Genomic DNA, 15,116 nt, shown 5'->3' on the forward strand with positions numbered 1-15,116 from the left:
GAAGCGAACGCACTTCCAGCAAGGCATTAATGAAACACTCGCGCAAGAAGGGGCCCGTTTCTCTCACGGCTGCGCACACACAAAAAAGTGTGGCTGGGGGATATGTTTTCGTAAACACCTTTGCGGCCGCGTGGCTCTCCTTCCCCTGCTCCCACTCCCGCAGCGCTCTGGCCTTAAAAATCCGTGCGTCGTCATCGCAAGGGCAGTGATCCTGGCGGCACTGATGGGAACTGAGAGTGCGGGAGTCTCATGACTTATAACAAGGGTGAACACAAACCCGGGATCAGGACAGGAAATTACTTAGGAAATTAAAGAACTCAACCAAATACAGGAGATGGAATATATTCGTTATCCTGGACTCTCCCACATCTAGGTAAGGGGCAGAAGAAGTAGCCAGCCATTTTCTTGCCTGGAATGCCTTTCAAGTGGGCTGTAGACTTGCTGTAGTTAAGCGTTGTGTAAAATTGCTTCCAAATATTCCAGATGAGCAGAAAATATTACTAACATAAAGGCGTGGTAGCTGCAGAAGACAGCATATGGTTAATATTAACACAGATAAGGGTGATTGCTTATGTACACATTTTCATCATGGAAATTATAGAGAAATACATTGACAGTATTTAGTAAATTTGAGCGTTCAGTGCAAGTTGCAACCTGAGGGTACCAGTGGGAATGTGACTCATAATTTCTCTGATTATTTAGAATGCCAAATTTTCACCAGAAGTTTTCTCATGGAAGAAAATGGACCCAAACTCTGCTCTTCTGACTCCGCTTCTTAGTAAAATAAAATCATACACTCCTGTCACCGAGTGGTCATTAGTTCTCTTCATAGGGACCAACTTTCCAATGTTTCTTGAGGTTTGAGGATCCAGTGCTCCAAAGCCATTTCTTTTAAAAATCTTCCAGCACCATCATTGGTATTTTTAAATAACGTCCAGGCTTTCTTCAGCCGGATCAGCTGTGGAGCAACTTCTTGGCTCAGGACATCTTCTCTATCTCTTCCTTGTCTGGGGTATCAGGCACTGATGCACCTGCTTGCTCTCCTTGGACCTCAAGGTTGCTGAGCTTCTGCTCCTCAGTTCCCTGGAGGCAGAGGGATGGCTCAGCCTCTCCCTACACCCCTCAGCCTCTCCCTACACCCAGCCTTTCCTCCTCTCCTGCTGGAAATTTGTCCTGAGGCTTTTGTGGTGTTACAGGTCTGTGTTATTAAGAATAGTCTCCACTTGGGATATGGGCAGAGGAGATAAATGTAACCCACAGGAAAATGGAGCAGAGTTCTTACGGTAGTGGTCCTTGGCCCCTTGTTTGTAATGAACTGAGATGGTAAGAGGAAGTCACCAGCTGTTTCTATCATCACGTTTTATGTCTAAGAGTTGGCTTTATGAACTTTTTTCCCCACCCCTCCTACTTCAAACACTCCTTCCAGAGTCTGCATTTAATAAATGAGCCTTTCCCTTGTGCTGAGTCAAGCAGTTCTTGGAGATAAAGCCTGGGTACTGCTCTGTCCACATTCAGAAAAACCACGTAGAACACTCTGGTAAAATCCATGCCAAGTTTTTAAACCCAGCCATATCTCTTAGCACAGACAAGTATGCACAGGCTTCATCAACAGTTACCTCAAAAAAAACAAAAACAAACAAAAAAAGACTTTACTGGCAGTCCAGTGGTTAAGACTCCGTGCTTCCAATGCAGGGGGCCTTGGTTGGATCACTGGTTGGGGAACAAGGATCCCACATGCCATGGGGCACAGCAAAAACAACAACAAAACATCAAACCCAGTTACCTCAAAGGGCCACTCACTCTCCCAGGTTGAGTGTATCACTTTGTTTCTTTCTGTTACTTAATAGCATCAAATGTAAAGGTCACACGCATCCATTGCAAACTTAAATATATTCTTTCATCATCATAAGCATGTTTTTATTCATTCTTTCTTGTGCTTTGCCCTCTCAAAGAAAACAAAAGTTGTTGATAATACTTTTATTTATAATAAAATAAAACTGAGCATTTTAGCAGTGCTTAGTACATTTCCTAAATGTGTTGCACTAAATGTATATCACTAAATATATTTAGTGTATTTAGTAAATGTATTGAGTTAAATGCATTTCACTCCCAATATGTTTATGAAATTGTATTGAGTACTTGACCAGGTATTGCATTTTAAACTACTCATGTATTAACATATTTAATCCTCACAAAAATCTGCTAAAGTAGATATTATTTGTAATTCTGTTTGACAAACAAGGAAACTAAGACACAAGGATGTCAAGTAACTTACTGAAAATTGCTCAGCTGAGAAGTTATAGAGCCAGGATTTGAACCTAGGCAGTCTGACTCTAGTCTTACAGAGGACAGTTTATACTGGTTAATTTTTATTATTGAAATCCAGCTCTTCTGTTATCTCATTTTAATCCCTATATTAATCTTATGAAGTAGACATTATCTGTGTTTTACAAATAATAAAACTGAGTTAAGTAGGTTGATACACATCAGAGGTAGGATTCAAATCACTTCTGTTTGACTCTAAAACCAGGACTTATCCATTTTAGCTAGCATTCTCTCTGAGAAATAAAAATGTTGAGCTTGTCTGTTCTTTTGGGTTTGTTGCCCATTTTCCCTGTGAGCCATTGCTATTTCTTTTACGCCTGAAGGGTAGCCGTGTTTCTTTGCCAAGCGATTGGTATGCTTTTTTGCCAGGCAGATGATACGGCAAAACCAACGTGGGACCATAGCTCTTTTCACATCAGATATTGCCTTTGTTCTGTCTTCTTAATGAAACCAGCTAATTCCCCATAATACTTTATGGGTCTCAAATACCATATAAATAGTTGTTTCCTTGGTCAGAGATCCCTTTTCCTAGCAATGTTTGCGTCTTCTACATACCCTATAAAATGTGAGAAAATAGTTCTTTCGGGAACTTTGCTGGGACAGAGAGCTTCTGGAGCTCACTTCTTTTGAGAATTAACTAGAGTAAGCCCTACTGTCATTTCTTTGAAATTTATAAACCATTGCCTGGGTCCACGTTAAAAAAAGGAGGCGTTCTCTTGCCTGGGAACTCTTCATTGGTACCCCAGACTTATTTCCTTGGCTTTTTCTCTGCAGGAACGCTGGCACCAGACTGTCAGTGTGAAGTTTGCATTGTAACACAGACATCGCTGCCCGGGTGCCACGTGTTTATAAAGCATCTCCGAGTCTTTGTTTAGAGGAGGCTTCTGAAGCAGTCACCATGGAGGGCAGGCGTATGAGAGTTTCCAGGTGGTCATTGAACCCAATATAATTGATGCAAAATTTTATGCATTTGTGCTAAAGGCAGTGTTCCAGGGAAAAGCGGGTATTTGTGACTAACAAGAGATTAAGAATCGCTGGTTCTGGTGCGCTGTTTAGGAAGGGGGAGGAGTGGAGGCCATTCTGCTGAAGTGTGTTGCAAACAAGGCAAAGCTATCCTGTTGGAGCCAGCCAAGAGGGAATGTTCTTGGCCCTCAGGACATTGTTGGCATTTCACTACAGAGGCATGCTAGAGTGCCTGGTGCAGGGCGACACCCACTGATGCACGCTGCAACCATGAGAGGTCTCCAGGGTTTCTCGCAGCCCTCGCACTGCTTGCCATTCACTCAGCACTTACCCTGCACGCTCACAGTTCATAGACTCTTCCCAACATTCCTGTAAGGCTGGCATTTCTATCTTCACTTGGCAAACAAGGAATTGGGTGACTAGAAACATTAAGCCACTCGATCAAGGCCACAGCAGGCCAGTTAGTAGAAAGACTGGATTTCAAATGTAGGTTAGATTCCAAAGCCAGTTCATCCTCTTCCCAACATAGTTCATTGTTTCTCTATGTGGGATGCTAAGAAAGTACTGTTTAGTGTAGCTTTTTACTGTGGCAGGACAGAGTTCCTCAAGAACACTCTCATATGCTGATAGGAAAAGCCTGAATGTGTTTTTAGAGGGGAACAAGAGAATTGGACATTTCTTGGCACGGCAGAGGATAAGCGCATTTCCTTGAGGTGTGCTCATACGCCACACGTTTGATTCTCAATATGGTGTCTTGCTGAGCACCAAATGAGTAACAGTCTCTGGCAAAGACAGCTCAGAGATTGGATTAGTTGATTTTTCCCAGGTAGCTGCAAGACTTTGCATCTGTGCTCCATCACTCAAGGTCTGTCTGACTCTTTGCAACGCTGTGGACTATGGCCCACCAGGCTCCTCTATCCATAGGGTTCTCCAGGCAAGAATACTGGACTGGGTGGCCTGTTTCTACTCCGGGGACTCTTTCAGAACCCACAGATGGAACCCGTGTCTCCTGAGTGTCTCCTGCATTGGCAGGTGGATTTGTTCCGGCTGAGCCACCTGGGAAGCCCAGCTGAAGACTTTATTTATTGCAAAAATGAACTTACTTCAAAGTTGAGTTTGAAGCAGCGCAGTGTTCTGGGGCTTGCATGATCTAGCTGCACCGTTGTGATCTGGAACCCTAACTGGGTACTTAATCCTGGGAAGACCTCTGCTCACCAGATGACCTACATGCCCTTTAATTTTCAGTTCCTATCAACCCTGCAGTCCTTCCCCATCGTTTCATTTTGGGGTACAGATCAGCTAATGCTGTTAGTGTGGCAAACATGTGAAAGCAGAAATCTATGTTAGGGTCGAGGGCATTCTTTTTATTTATTTGTTTATTTTTACCTTATCTGGCTCCACCAAGTCTCGGTTGTGGCACGAGAGAGTTCAACATTGAGAGAGTTGAACTGTAGCCCCTGGACCACCAGGGAGGTCCCAAAGTGGCATTCTTTATGATAAAAATGAGCCGCAGACACTGTAGAGGATGACTGCCTTTGATCAACGGGTTGTCTGGGGAACAGACACCACCAGTGTGCCTCATTATGCTTCAGCCTTTTTTCTCTCCTATAACGTCTATAAAGGTTTTTAAAAATTCTACTGCTCCCCCACCTCCACACACTTTAGGTTGACATCTAACATTTTTATTATGTAAAGAATCACTGTGAATGTCATTTCCAGAATATTGTAAACCTTGACCTTTACAAATAAAACGATGACATCATTCTTTGAATCCCAAGTACAATCCAAATGCTAGTCCAACCTCTTTTAAAACGTACCCGAAGAAGCTCTTCTACAGAAGCGTGCTTTTATACCTTGTGGTCAAGCATCACAGTGAGCTTTGGGTTTCCTTTTTTACCCCTGGTAATGGAGGTGGGAGACGAGACCTTGAATGACTCTTCAGCCGCAGGTATGTTCCCTGGCTGGTCAGTGTTTGGAAAACCTGCAGACAGAAGGTCGAGATCTGGAAGTAACAATGTTATTAGCTCTCTCCTTTCCTGCACACTCTGTAGAAAGCCTCGTGGGTGCCAGGGCACATGACGCCAGTTTGGAGAGCACATATTTATTTAGCACAGGTGCTGTGTGTTACAGGTCACTGTGGGGCCAGTGCTGGGAGTCAGGTCCGTGGGCTCTTTCCATGTGGCTCAAACTCAAAGTGGCAGGGCTGGAAGGAACTGCAGAGCCGCTGTTCCCATCTCGTGCCCTTAGGCTGGTGACTGTGTGAATAGTTGTCTTTCCTTTATTGAGTGATTTATAGGAAGAGATCTGCCCTTTCCCCTGTGTTTATATCTTATTTTTTATATATTTTTTGATGTGGGCCATTTTTAGAGTCTTTATTGAATTTGTTACCATATTGCTTCTGTGTTACGCTTTGGTGTTTTGGCCATGAAGCAGGTGGGATTTTAGCTCCCCGACCATGAATGGAACCTGCACCCCCTCCACTGGAAGGTGACATCTTAACCCTGGACCACTAGGGACGTCCCTCCAGTGTGCTTTTGTAGATCAGTGGTTCTCAGCCAAGAATGACTGTCCTTCCCAGGGGACATGTGGGCAATTTGGTTTTCACCTTTGGGGAGAGAGGGTGGCTGCTGGCATCTATAGTAGGAAGAGGTCAGGGTGGCTCCTGGCCAGCTTACAATGCACAGGACAGCCAAGCCTGAGAAGCCCTAGTTTAGAGAGCCACTGTGTTTTTCTGCTGAAATCTTCCCTGCCCTAAGCTAAGTTCATTTCTTTAGCCTTCTACCAGGGAAGAACATAACATCTAAGAGGCAGCATAAGGGAAGGAAAAGAAGAAGCATGATATTCCATTGACTGCCTCTGAGAGCCTCAGTTTCTTCATCTGTGAAATGGGAATATCAATACCTGGCTTGCAAAATTATTGTAAGGCGTGCAGATAATGAAAGAACTGGGTGCAATATGTGGCCCATTCTCAATGTATGGAGGATGCTTTTTGTTATTCAACAGCCATGATATCACTCTCTCGCCTTCTCTTTTCAGGGACTTGTGTGATCTTGTTCTGCTTTGAACCAAAGGTATGCTTTTTAAAAATGAAACGTGCTATGTATCTGCCTCCTTCCATTTCTAGACTCTAGGCTCCCTGAGGCATCCTTTGTATCTTTCAGCAGAGGGTTTTTACACACAGTGGCTCTCAACAAGCTTATTGACCTGAAATATTAGCCAGAATAAATCCCACTTAATTTTCCTTTTATTATAAGATTTTATTCTTTCCCCTTGGATTATTTGTAATGTGTTTAGTAAAACATTCACTTCCTAAAATGTAGTTTCTATTGCACAGCTGGGCCCAGTATGAACATGGTCTGGGTAATGCCTCAAATTCTGGAAGCTTTACCTTCCTGAACCAGTATCACGTTGAACATTTCTGCAGAGGGAACAGCAGCCTTGAGGGAGACAGCCTATCATTTTCTAAGTGACGGGTAGGGTGGTTTGAGCCTTGTGTTTTCCTTTGTGAGTCCCTTGGTCTGATCCTTTTGATCTGACTTTGATCTGACACTCTCCTCTGAGCAGAGCAGCCCTTTGGCTCCTTTCTGGTGAGAAAGGAGAAATTTTTATCCATTTGTCAGATTTCTATTTTATGTTAATCTGTAGAGTGAAGCCAAGAGTAACACATGCATTTTAAACAGTGCTAATGAATAAATGATGGCATACTATATTATATCCTTGGCCGCCATCAGTTTCTCTCATTGGGTACGGATTTTTCCACTCCAGCTTGAAATAGTACCTGTTTCTTTGTTTGACAAGCTGAGGATTTTAGTAATTGAAATGGAATGAAGTCCTCTCTTTTTGAAAGTAGTTTAGATCCCGTAAGGCACATATGGAAGCCTTTAAAAGTTGACCAAGTGTTTGAATGCTACGGTGGGCCCACGTGGAGGGGATGATCATAGTAGTCTGTTTTGGATTCAGCTTGTGGGATTTTAGGAGTTGGTGTTAGGAGGCGGTGGGTTTGAGTGGCTGAAAGGGTAGAAGGCCCTGCGGGGAATGTGTGTTTTGACAGTATCCCCTTTTAAAAATGAAATGACTCTCCTGTTTCACCATCCACCCCATTAGTGTCAGAATAGCAACGCATTGTGGAGACTGATGAGTATTTTGTGGGAGAAAGAATAACAGAAAACTTCTCTGCTTGTTTCCTTAAAAAGTGTGACTTTGTTCACTTTCGGAAGGTGTAGGTTACCGAAAGAGGATCCTCTCTCTTTGAATGTTTTCAGACTCAGAGGAGAGTGAGAATCTATTTACTTTAGTTAAAATGCCAAACCAAATCTCCCAATGCAAATATGGACCACCCAGAGACATTGTAAAGGCCAGGTTTGGGGTTTTGAATACAGATTTCCTTGCTTTGTCTTTTAAGCTTTTTAATATTTTTCAAATACTGTCAAAAAGTAATTGGCACATCAAGCAAGGATGAAATCCCATATCTTTTGCCATGAACTTTAAAGGGGGGGAATTGTACTCATTTCCCTTAAGAGCTCCTTGTTTCTTAAAACGAAGGAATATGAATTATTAAAATTTGAAGGCCACCAAGTTGAAGATTTTAAAGTAGATAGAAAAGTTGGGTTATAACACAGGTATAGGAGAGGAGGTCCTGTGAATAGTCAGCAGAAGCAGAGGTGCTACCTCAGGCCAAGGGGGGGCTCATAATTTGAGCAGGTTTGGAGATATTAACCTTGAGGATCCATTATTGATCTCAGCCACCTTGCCTGATGGTTGAGGGTGACAGGGACAGTGATAATTTCAAGTTTACAGGGTTTTGTTAAAGCTTTATATGATTTGCCCAGTGAAGTGGTTGCCACAGTCAGTAATGATTGTGGAAGGTTCACCTCAAGTGGGAATACACTTCCCATCAGTCTCCTGCAGTCTTGCTGCCAGACTCTTCCGTCCCAATGTCCTTACAATAGACAGCAGCCTGCTTCTGAGTCAGAAATCTTAATGGGCAGACGGTGGGGAACCCAGCATCCTGGGTTCCTGAGAGCCCTGACTGGTCATTGAATCGACAGCTGTTTTTTGCCCATCATGATTTCTCTGACTCAGAAACAGGCTGTTTTCTGTTGTCTTTGTCAGGATGGCAAAGTTTGCCAACAAGCAAGCTGCACAACAGGCCAGTATATCTGCGACGAGGCACTGAGGTAAGAAATATGACTTTATTTGGAAAGAACACTGACCAAGACGATGGCAGACTAATGCCTCAAAATAACCATCTCATCCAGGTCTGGATGCCAGGTTCTTTTATAGAACAGAGATGGAGGTGGGCGGGTGGTGAGAAAGCAACGTGAAAAGGCCGTTAATCTTGCAAAATCTCCTGGAATGGCAAGCCAGGGGAGGCAATGGATTAATTTCTTCCTTCCTGTAGTCACCTATATGTGGACAGAGTCCTGTACAAAGGCTCCTTGGTTTAACATTTGGGCAGAGGGGCAGGGTTCCCCCAGGCAGGTCAGTATGTATGGACGCAATATCCTTTTAGTGAACAAAAGCAATGGGAAGCCAAGGTTAAAGAAACAGATCCAACATGGAGTCAAGCTGTTCCCTGTAAGGAAGGCATCAGCCTTGCAGCAGAAGTCTTCAGCCCATCCAAAAAACATACAGACGGTAAGAACATATTGGTAACCCCCACTAAGTGGCAGTTGGATGATGTCCAGCTGCAGGTATTCAGAGGGCTCAAAGGGAGAAGGTTTGAGGCCTCTGGGAACAAGCATCGTTTTCCAGGTTTGGGGAGCTGGCAGGTCAGACATTGGTGGTGAACTGATTTTGCGATTTTATAGAAGGCCTCTTACTGTCAGGGGAGTGTGTAATTTCCTTGGTTCTGTCTCGTTGCAACAAAAATATGAAGTGATGGACAGACCAGCGTTACAGCCCTCGGATGGGCCAGTGTTACAGCTCAGTTTTATTTAGAAAATAAAGGAAAATACATCCTCGAGGTGTGAGGGAATGCCGACCCAAAAGATGTGAAGAGAAGAGAGGCCCTGGCCCAATTTTGGCTCCTCTTTATATATATATATATATATATATATATATATATTTTTTTTTTTTTCCCTCCTCCTGGGCCTGCCCTATGTAAACTGGGCTAGCCAGGAGTGCTGTTTGTTTACCTAAAGTCCTCACTCTGGTCCTCGGACCTCCCTTTGTTCTATTTTCGCAAGCTGTTCCCTTCTTTGTCTTTTAGCCACTGCCATTTGGGACTCCTTTTTTCTATTCTAACTACCTAACACTATCAAGGGTTATTTCCTGATTTGAGTCACTTTAATCGCACCGCAGTGGATTAAGGAACGCAAAACCTGACAAATGGAGCTTGCTGGGGAGCCGGGAAGAACCAAGCACTGTCCTGGGTTCCCCAGTAGCCCTGACTGCTCATTGAATTGACAGCCGTTGTTTGAAGATCATGATTTCTCTGACTCAGAAGCAGGCTGTGGTCCAGTGGAACTTCCGTGGGGGTCCAGTGGTTAAAACTTCGCCTTCCAATGTAGGAGGAGGGGGTTCGATTCCTGATCACTAAGACCCCACATGCCTCATGACTAAAAAGAGCAAAACATTCAAAAGAAGCAATATGGTAACAAATTCAATAAAGACTTTAAAAATGGTCCACATCAAAAACAAAACAAAACAAAAAAAAAAAAACCTAAGAAGCAGGCAGTTGCCTGTTAATAGGGACATCAGGATGGCAAAAGTCTGGCAACAAGGGATCATTTTTTGCAGGAACAGAATGGACTTCATCCACATGACCCACAGCCTTTGTAGATTCTGTTGCTGCTGCCTTTTCATGGAAGTCAGCTAGAGCAATCCCCTGACAACTCAGGTTCAATCTTTTTAGTGTGAACCTCAGTTTTTATGACAGCAGTTTCAACAGATAAGGGAGTAGCAGCAAGGTTTTTTTACCTGCTGTCTGTTTTTGCTGGGGTCCTGTTAGACTTAAAGGGCTTCCCTGGTGGCTCAAATGGTAAAGAATCTGCCTGCAATGCAGAAGACCCAGGTTCGATCTCCGGGTAAGGAAGATCCCCTGGAGAAGGGAACAGCAATCCACTCCAGTATTCTTGTCTGGTGGCTCAGACGGTAAAGCGTCTGCTTGCAATGCAGGAGACCTGGGTTCAATTCCTGGGTCGGGAAGATCCCCTGGAGAAGGAAATGGCAATCCACTCCAGCACTCTTGCCTGGAAAATCCCACGGACAGAGGAGCCTGATAGGCTACACCCCATGGGGGTTGCAAAGAGTCAGACATGACTGAGCAACTTCACTTTTTCTTGTCTGGAGAATTTCATGGGCAGAGGAGCCTGGCGGGTTACAGTCCATGGGGTCACAAAGAGTTGGACGTAATTGAGTCACTAAGACAGGTGAACAAAACAAAACAAAACAAAAAACCCTTAGCTTCCTTAACATTCCAATTATGGATGATCCCAAAGGCATACCAGATTCCGGTATAAATCCTAACAATTTGTCCTTCTGGTAACTAGCATGCTCTTAGTCAGGGCGTGGAGCTCTGCTTGTTGGACTGATTTCGCTTATGGGAGACTTACCCTCTTAAAAATTCATATTGGGTAATGACAATGTAGCCAGCTTGGAAATTTCCTTTTTTGTTTGGTGTGACCCATCAACAGACAAAATTAGATCAGGATTAGTCAAAGGGGCACTTTGTGAATTAGGATACAGCGTCACAAAGGTCATGGGCTCACCGTCTTTGGTCAAGGGTAGTAACATAGCAGACTGTTTTGTTTGGGATGCAGACTTAGGTGCTGAAAGCAGAATTGTCTCATAGGAGGTTAGTATGTTTGCAGAGAAATGTTGAGTTACTTCAGAATTGAGAAGATTTTGGACAGTGTGTGGAGTTGGTAAGTAAATGTCATTTCCTAGGGCTTCCCAGGTGCCACTCGCAGTAAAGAACCTGCCTGCCAGTGCAGGAGACGTAAGAGACATGGGTTCAGTCACTGGGTTGGGAAGTTTCCCTGGAGGAGGGCATGGCAGCCCACTCCAGAATTCTTGCCTGGAGAATCCCATGGACAGAGGAGCCTGGTGGGCTACAGGCCATGGGGTTGCAAACAGCTGGACACGACTAAGCGGCTTTCACTTCCCTTCTGTACTTCTCATGTTTTGCTTGAGCGTCCCCAGGGCTTGGCTATCTGTTTCACGTGCAAATAAGGTGAAACATTTTGAAGTTGGGTGGCTCTGGGGCAGGCGGTTCTTGCAGCACTTGGTTTCGTCTCATAAAGGCCTGCTCATGTTTATCTTCCCCAGGAGCTGGTTCAGTGATTGAGCTTTTAGTGAGTTCATAGAGTAGGAAAGCTGATAGAGGAAAAACTAGGAACCCATACTCTGCAATAACCAGCCAGGCCTATGGATGCACAAGGTGGTTGTTTTGATGTGGCTTAGGGAATTTGGGGATCAGCTTGGTTTTTTGGAGCTCACTGGATTCCTTCAGTGCTTAGACTATGACTTAAGTAATGAGTAGTGTCTGGAGATAATTATAATTTTTCCTTGGAGACTTTATGTCCTTGTTTAGCTAACTGTTATAGCAAATAACTGGGATTCTTTATGGATGCCTCTGGTACCTGAAAATAGCAAAAGTTTGGCTATATACTTAGTGTAGAAGGGTCAATTTCCTGGGGAAATGGAGGGTACCTAAGTTTTGGTGGAGTATTGGTGGGAAAAATAAGAAGGGGTCTCACTGAACTCTCCAAGTTTGCCTGTCCCAGGTATATTGTCGTTTGTTCCAAGTAAAGGTGAATAGCCACTGGTTGTTGGTGTCCCAGCGTGCTGAAGACTGGACAGAGGTCCACAACTGTGAGCCATTTCGAGTCTGATGAAACTTGTGACAAAGGGTTTTGGGGTATGGAACAGCTGGGAAGTAGGGAATCTTGTTAATCTCAAGTCAAATTGCCATCCCCACCCATTGGGTTTCAGGACTGTTAAGACCAGGTGTTACGGGGGCTGGTACAGGGAATGGTTAGCCCCTGAGGGAATTGGTCTATTATTGGTATAAGACCTTGCATCACCTCAGGTTTTAACGGCTGTTGAGGCAGTTTAGGAAGAGATTTGGTTTCCTCTATGAAAATTTTATAGGTTCTGCACCTTTCATTTGTCCAGGGTCAATGTTAGAGGTAGCCCACAGATTTTCAGGCACCTTGATTAAGTTAGAGGTTTTTTGCTGGAATCCTTTCTCTTCTATATCAAGGACAGACTGTAAAGAACATCAAGGATCAGGTTCAGCTTGGTCATAAAATTCTAAGGTGAGGTGTCCACTAGAAGCGGACACCTTTTAATATATTAGCCCTTTTAATTCAGGAAGGAGATCACTACCTGATAGTTAGACTGGAGCTGTGTTAGTCGCTCAGTCGTGTCTGACTCTTCGCGACCCCATGGACTGTAGCCTCTGACTGTGGGACTCTCCAGGCAAAAATACTGGAGTTTGGTGGCCGTCCCCTTCTCCAGGAAATCTTCCTGACCCAGGGATCGAATCTGGATCTCCCGCATTGCAGACAGATTCTTCACCATTTCAGCCACCAGGGAAGCCTGGTAGACTGACTGGAGCTGTATCATGTAGCAAGAAAGGGAACTTTCTCAGGGAAAGGTCCCAGAGTCATTTGTCCTGCTTATGGAAGAATGTTAATAGACACCCACCATGGGAACTTTTTTTTCACTCCAAGGCATGTGTTGTCCTGTGACAGTGGGGTTTAAAGTAGAGACTGTAGCTCTGGTATCTATCACAAGTTGGCAAGGTTTCCCATTACTTTTGACATTTTTAAACTGCTTATTTAATTTTGGCTGTGCTGGGTCTTTGTTGTGGCACGCAGTCTTTCTCTAGTTGCAGCGCTTGGGCTTAGTTGCCCCAAGGCATGTGGGATCTCATTTCCCCAACCAGGGATCAAACCTGCATCCCCTGCATTGGAAGGTGGCTTCTTAACCACTGGACCACCAGGGAAGTCCCTCCATTAATTTTAGTTTCCCCTTGGCTATTTAAAGCAATTACTGGTGGCAGCTTATCAGAGAATTCCTTGTGCTCCTGTCAACTCCTGGAGGGGCCCAAAAGAGGGCCCCCTTTAGGGGGAAGATAGGAGAGAATTTAAGTTGCTGTTGAAGAATTTTGATAGAGTTTTTGAGAGCAATCGTTTTTCCAGTGCCCTGGTTGATTACAGTTGAGATGTGGACCCCTAGACCAGCCTTTTGATGACAGACTCTTGAGGAGGGTGCCCTGTGGGAGGCCCAGGTATTATTTTTGGTCACTTGTCTTGGACCTGTTGTCATGTAAAGGCGAATAGTTGGGCAGACTTTTGTGCACTGTCTTATTCCAAAGTCCTTTCAAAGTGCTCAGCATTGATCATGAGTTCAGTCAAACCAGTGGCCTCCCATCCTGTTTTCTGCCTTTTTCAGTTTAGATCAATCGCTCAGTCATGTCCGACTTTTTGCGACCCTGTAGACTGCAACACACCAGGCTTCCCTGTCCATCACCAACTCCCAGAACTTGCTCAGACTCATGTCTGTTGAGTCGGTGATGCCATCCAACCATCTCATCCTCTGTCATCCTCTCTTCCTCCTGCCTTCAGTCTTTCCCAGCCACAAGGTCTTTTCCGATGAGTCAGTTCTTCGCATCAGGTGGCCAAAGTGTTGGAGTTTCAGATTTAGCATCAGTCCTTACAATAAATATTCAGGACTGATTTCCTTTAGGATAGACTGGTAGGATCTCCTTGCTGTCCAAGGGACTCTCAAGAGTCTTCTCCAACACCACAGTTCAGAAGCATCAATTCTTCAGCGCTCAACTTTCTTTATAGTCCAACTCTCACATCCATACATGACTACTGGAAAAACCATAGCTTTGACTAGACAGACCTTTGTCAGCAGAGTAATGTCTCTGCTTTTTAATATGTTGTCTAAGCAACAGCTAGAACCAGACATGGAATAATGGACTGCTTCCAAACTGGGCAAGGAGTACATCAAGGATGTATTTTGTCACCCTGCTTATTTAACTTACATCCAGAGTAACCTCAGATATGCAGATGACACCACCCTTATGGCAGAAGTGAAGAGAACTAAGAGCCTCTTGATGAAAGTGGAAGAGAGTGAAAAGTTGGCTTAAAGCTCAACATTCAGAAACAGTGGAAACAGTGAGAGACTTTCTTTTCTTGGGCTCCAAAATCACTGCAGGTAGTGACTACAGCCATGAAATTAAAAGACGCTTACTCCTTGGAAGGAAAGCTATGACCAACCTCAGCTCAGTTCAATTCACGGGGTCGCAAAGAGTCGGACACGACTGAGCGACTGAACTGAACTGAGGTTGGTCATAGCTTTCCTTCCAAGGAGTAAGCGTCTTTTAATTTCATGGCTGTAGTCACTACCTGCAGTGATTTTGGAGCCCAAGAAAAGAAAGTCTCTCACTGTTTCCACTGTTTCCCATCTATTTCCCACGGAGTGATGGGACCGGATGCCATGATCTTAGTTTTCTGAATGTTGAGCTTTAAGCCAACTTTTTCACTCTCCTCTTCCACTTTCATCAAGAGGCTCTTTAGTTCCTCTTCACTTTCTGCCATAAGGGTGGTGTCATCTGCATATCTGAGGTTATTGATATTTCTCCCGGCAACCTTGATTCCAGCTTGTGCTTCATCCAGCCTGGCATTTCACTTGATGCACTCTGGATGTAAGTTAAATAAGCAGGGTGACAAAATACATCCTTGATGTACTCCTTGCCCAGTTTGGAAGCAGTCCATTATTCCATGTCTGGTTCTAGCTGTTGCTTCTTGATCTGCATACAGATTTCTCAGGAGGCAGATAAGGTGGTCTGGTATTCCCATCTCTTGAAG

At 44.2% G+C, this 15,116-nt stretch overlaps 1 protein-coding gene across 12 annotated transcripts in view; it reads left to right on the top strand.

Annotated features, from left to right (window-relative positions):
* DYNC1I1 (dynein cytoplasmic 1 intermediate chain 1) overlaps nucleotides 1–15,116 on the top strand; it is a 407,782-nt gene that overhangs the window by 37,545 nt on the left and 355,121 nt on the right. The gene's annotated exons all lie outside the window — the stretch shown is intronic.

This window comes from Ovis aries, chromosome 4 (assembly GCF_016772045.2).
Source record: "Ovis aries strain OAR_USU_Benz2616 breed Rambouillet chromosome 4, ARS-UI_Ramb_v3.0, whole genome shotgun sequence".
Taxonomy (NCBI): domain Eukaryota; kingdom Metazoa; phylum Chordata; class Mammalia; order Artiodactyla; family Bovidae; genus Ovis; species Ovis aries.